Below are 5,569 nucleotides of genomic sequence, written 5' to 3' on the forward strand. Positions count from 1 at the left end.
GGGGGATAATGTGTTAAGATTGAGATACTCATTTTTTTTGGTCGTTGACGAGCGGGAAATAACTCATGGGAACTACATTTTCACTTTTGTGGGAGAAAAGAACCAAAAAACGCGGAATTTCAATATTTTCATTTTGTAAGAAAATATTTTTCTGTGAAACTTAATGTTAGAATTATAATTTGGTGTTGAACTGAATATAAAAAATAGAATTTCGCATTTTTAAATTTCAAAAGTGGTAAATAACTCACGAGAATTCATCTTCTACGACTATTTATGCTGAATTTAGATATTTTGATTTCGTTGATTATTTAATTCTCTTAATGAAGAGTGGATTTAAGATAAAATGTAAAACTCCTATTTTTGTATGACTTTTTTCCATCTACATAAAATCTCTTCTGACATTCTACCGTAGAATTACTCGCTGACTTGATAATTTGATGTGTAATAAAATGTAAAAAATTGAAATGGTATTTTTCAACTGCTGGCAAAATATTCCTCAGTTGATTGAGACTGCTAAATGTTTCAACTGCTCAAGTACGTGAATAAATTTAAAAAGTGGTAAATAAACGAGAGTTCACCTTTCACGACTATTTGTGCCAGAAAAAAAGCAAAATCTCTGAATTTCGATATTTTGATTTCGTTGATTACGTAATTATCTTAATAACGAGTGGATTTAGGATAAAATGTCCAACTCCCATTTTTGTAAGGAATTTTTTCACCTACATAAAATCTCGTCTGACATTCTACCGTAGAATCACTCGCTAACTTGATAATTTCATGTGCAATAAAATCTAAAAACTTGAATTTTGTATTTTTCAACTACTTCAGCAGTGAAAGAGCCCAAATATTATTTGCATTTGGAAATTTTCAACTGCTGGCAAAATCCAGTCGATTGAGACTGCTGAATTTTTCAATTGCTTATGTGAATAAATTTAAAAAGTGGTAAATTTCACGACTATTTACCCAGCAAGAAGGAAAATCTCTGAATTTCGACATTTTGATTTCGTTGATTACGTAATTATCTTAACAACGAGTGGATTTATGACAAAACGTCCAACTCCTATTTTTGTAAGAAATTTTTTCATCTACATAAAATCTCTTTTGACATTCTACCGTAGACTCACTCGCTAACTCGATAATTTGATGTGCAATAAAATCTAAAAACTTGAATTTTGTATTTTTCAACCACTTCAGCAGTGAAACTTGTCAACTGCTGGCAAAACATTTCCCAGTCGATTGAGACTGATGAAATCGTCGATGAGCTCCTCTCCCTCACGCCGACAATGCTGTAATGTCAGTCGGACCAATAATTAGCGTACGACAAACAGCATTATCGCTAATGCCTGATATTATTTCCATTATCTTATATGTACAGCAAACGGTTATGTGTTTAATGATTAATAAAATATTATCTGCGCCAGGGGCTATCTGGTACCTCCTGGCGACGGATAGTTTCGTGCCAGACGTACCTGGGGCGTCGGTTCCGTCGCCACGAGAATCCACCGATTCCCGAATTTCTCAGCCAACAAGATTCGCCGATCATCGAATTAGGACTGTGCAACACGAATAATCGTGAACTTTAGTATCCCGAATATGTCAATCGAAGTGATAAGACAAATGTCAACTCAAAGTGCGTGAAATGCGGCGGTTTTTTTTTCGGAAATCCAGTTTAACTGTCAGAGGCACATCGAATAATAAAAAAATGTGTGTCGTGTGTTTTTTCAAACAGTCTGGTCCGCGATCGCGATCCATTCGTCTCCTGTTCCCCCCTCGAAATAACGAAAAGAAGAGAAATACGTGCGGGGCCACACATTCGAGGTAATATTGAACCACGTTGACGCCAGTCGCGGAGTGAGACGGGAAATAGAAACGAAAATGTGGATTTGACCCAGTAAAATTGACAATGGAATACAAAATAAATGAAAAAAAAACATCCAACATTCGAGCGATCGGAGAAGAGACTTTTTGAGTGAAAGAGTAAAACCGAATTTTCATTCCGTTGGAGACGAGGAGAAACAGCTGTAGTGAAATTGAAGCTTGGAATTACGTTTGAAATGTGGAAAAATGTGATTTAAATTTCTCGGAAAATAATTTTCTTCGTCAATCAGATAAGAAATTCCGAGATTTTCCGGGCGACAACAAATGCCCCGAAATTCCAGTGACGATAAGAGCGCGCACGTGCGAGCGGAATATTCTTGAAAAATTCCATTTGTTATTTTTTATTTGTCGACTGAAGACCGAAAAAGATGTCTTCCATCGGCTCTGTTACGTGGGTAAATTAATCGCGGTGGGATTGGGGGAATTACGCAATTTACGGTGAGAATGGACCCACTCACCTGGTGGCTGTCCTCTCGGTGCTCCAGGATGATTGACCCCAGGGTGATATCCAATGATTGTTGAGTAAATGAAATGGGTGAGGAGTACTTGACGATTTCTTCCGTCTCGTGATCGTAAGTCGATCTGGTTGTACCTTCTTGACGCGATAGGCTCGGTACGAGAGACTCTTTGCTCTCTCGGTACCGTGTGTTTGTGGTAACACGGGCTGCGCTGTCTACTTGACACAGGTGCGCTACAAGGTGTGAATAAACGGCAATGCTGCCGCCTAGGTGAGAATACGGGAAGGTTTAGGATTTTTTTTTTCTCGTTTTTCTTCTTTTGGAGCTAATCGCGGGCACGCAGTGACCGGCAAATTTTAGAGATCATTTTGATAATTATTTATTTCAGACATGTACCGAGGGACATGCAATTACTTTTGAGAAATTCGCACATTCATTCGATGATCTACTAAACTTTTACAGATTCAAAAATATTTTCTTCTCTTTTTAAATGTATTCGGGTTAAAGTCAACTACAAGTTTTTGAAAGGATTTTAACGAAGACAATAGCAAATCATTTTGATATGCTCAATTTCCATGATTTTGAGGAATTTTTTTTATTCATGCTAATTTGAAGAATTTATGGACAGAATAATTCATGGTCCTGATTTCTCCATCTTCATGTTAACATTTATCATTTATTCTCAATCATCCTCGTCGTCGATTTACTAAATTTTTACAAATTCCAAAATATTTCCTTCTCTTTTCAAATGTCTTCGGGTTGAAATGGAGAATTAAATTTAGATTTTCGACGTGTGAATAATAGAATCTTTGCAGAATGTTTGGTAATTTAGTGTCAAATGGGCTCTGAGTGGAAGCTCTGATGTTCAACTACAAGTTTTTGAGAAGATTTCGACGAAAAAAATTACAAAGTATTTGGATATGTCTAATTTCTATGGAATTTTGAGCGATTTTTTTCATTCATTCTAATGTTTTGAATATTTCATATTCATTCAAGTTTGACGAATTGATTGACGGAATAATTAATTATCCTCCTGAAATTCTCCACCTTCATGTTTACATTTATCATTTATTCTCAATCATCCTCTTCGTCGATTTACTAAATTTTGACAAATTCCAAAATATTTCCTTCTCTTTTCAAATGTCTTCGGGTTGAAATGGAGAATTAAATTTAGATTTTCGACGTGTGAATAATAAAATCTTTGCAGAATGTTTGGTAATTTAGTGTCAAATGGGCTCTGAGTGGAAGCTCTGATGTTCAACTACAAGTTTTTGAGAAGATTTCGACGAAAAAAATTACAAAGTATTTGGATATGTGTAATTTCTACGGAATTTTCAGTGTTTTTATTTATTTATTCTAATGCCTTGTTCTTGGGAATATTTGCAGTAATTTCATATTCATCCCAGTTGGATTAATTGATTGACGAAATAATTCCGTCAATCGTGCCTCTGCGTTCTCCACCTTCAAGTTTACATTTATCATTCATAATTAACAATTTCCTTCCTCAGGTTAAATTTTTGCTTCCTTCTTGAAATTGTTTGGAGAAATTCTCGTGTTTTTTGTTTCTCCATCAACAAAATATTGATTCGGACTTGAGAACCGAAACAACAACTCCATTTTAATAACGCATTCAGTGTTTGATTGGAGGAAATAAACTCATTATTCCAACTTCTTCTTTAATTGGATAAGAATAAACTTGAGTTTTCAAAATTTATAGTTCTCTCGATTTTGCATACTTAATTACCAGGAATGAGCTTGAAAATCTTCGAAGTTTATCTCATATTGCATTAATCTCTCCACCAACGACTGAACGAGGCACACCGTTTATCTGGAATTGAATAAATTAAACTCTTCAATTCAACTTCATTCCATTTCATCGAGAGTACATCCTGAATTTTACAATTCATAGATCTTTCAACTCTGCACTCTTAATTTCCAAAAATAAACCAACTGCTTCAGCTTTCAGCACACAGTGGAATCTCGAGGATTCCCCGTTATCAAAGGGGTGGTGTCATGACAACAAAGTATACAGCGGGCTTCAACTGATAACACTGTGATCCTATGAGACAGGAAATTTCTGGAAATCAATTAAAGTGTCGCTCGGTATCACAATCCGCAACAAGAATCGACTCCACAAGAACGAGCAATAAACAGACAAATAATATTTTCAAATATCCTATTTTATTCAAAAACAACTGTCGACTCGATACAGCTCAATATATCGACAGAATGCAAAACAATGTTGTTCGTCTTTCAATGTCGCGCCATTTCACCGAGCACCTTTACTCGCGCCAAGAGAGAATCTCTGGTGCTATGCACGCACACTAGTTAGACAGAGAGGTCCGAGCGATCCATGGGACTGGTTTAGTTGCCGAGTATCACCGAACGCCTCACGGAACCACCCGATGCGAGCGTGCCACATGATCGACCTTCCTCGCGCTGCGAGAGAATCTCACAACGCTCCTCGTCCGAGCTCGATAAAATATTTTTTTTTAATTTATTGGAATATGCTAGACGGTTTTTATTTACCCTAGAGGAAAGAGGATAGTTGCTTGAGGCAGTCAATAAGTTTCAGTCCAAAATCTCAATTTTTTGACTATGTTCCCTATACCCGAAAATTTTTGCAAGAGAACGTCATATAGCGCGAGTGCTGACGGGTTCATCAATGATTCATCAACAACATAAAAGAAGAAACAGGTCCTCTCCACAGAAGATGTAATCTCTTCCACCATCCCACTGGTCTAAAAATCCTTTTTCATATCTCATATCTTAAAACAACAATCTGCCTCTATAAATCTTAAAAATATCAACAAAAAAATAGCAAAAAACGTGTTATGTACAGAAGGAAAAACGCAAATTTGGTATGGCACTACCAGGAGCTGTGCATTTCTTTGGCAAAGAAACGTAAATAAGTGAGCGATAAACCACTGAACAAAAGTGAATGAAAGTAAAACCTTATGGCTATCATCAAGCTCCTACTCTTCAGACCAATCGTCATGAGCTCCATTTAGGAAACAGAATTATGTACAAAGGCACTTGGAGGATGATCAGTTACAATCATCATACTACAACAATTATCTGCATGATCTTTTTGTCCACGATGTGCTTGATGTTGCTGGCCGTCGGTGATGAATTTCCCAGGAAAACTCCTGAAAATCTGTTGAAGTGCCGCTCGGTATTACAATCCACGACAAGCATCGCTTCCCCGAAGAAGAGTAATAAATACAGACGAA

General features: G+C 36.6%; 1 protein-coding gene across 1 annotated transcript in view; it reads right to left on the bottom strand.

Annotated features, from left to right (window-relative positions):
- The window catches only part of LOC107037688, a 21,500-nt gene extending 19,041 nt beyond the window's left edge, over positions 1 to 2,459 (bottom strand). The window contains exon 1 of the mRNA XM_015256365.1: positions 2,337 to 2,459. The gene's annotated coding sequence lies outside the window, so the exon portion shown is untranslated. The remainder of the gene's footprint in view (positions 1 to 2,336) is intronic.
- Positions 2,460 to 5,569: the final 3,110 nt, after the last annotated feature.

Source organism: Diachasma alloeum, unplaced genomic scaffold, assembly GCF_001412515.2.
Source record: "Diachasma alloeum isolate Michigan unplaced genomic scaffold, Dall2.0 Dall_scaffold_00177, whole genome shotgun sequence".
NCBI classification, from domain to species: domain Eukaryota; kingdom Metazoa; phylum Arthropoda; class Insecta; order Hymenoptera; family Braconidae; genus Diachasma; species Diachasma alloeum.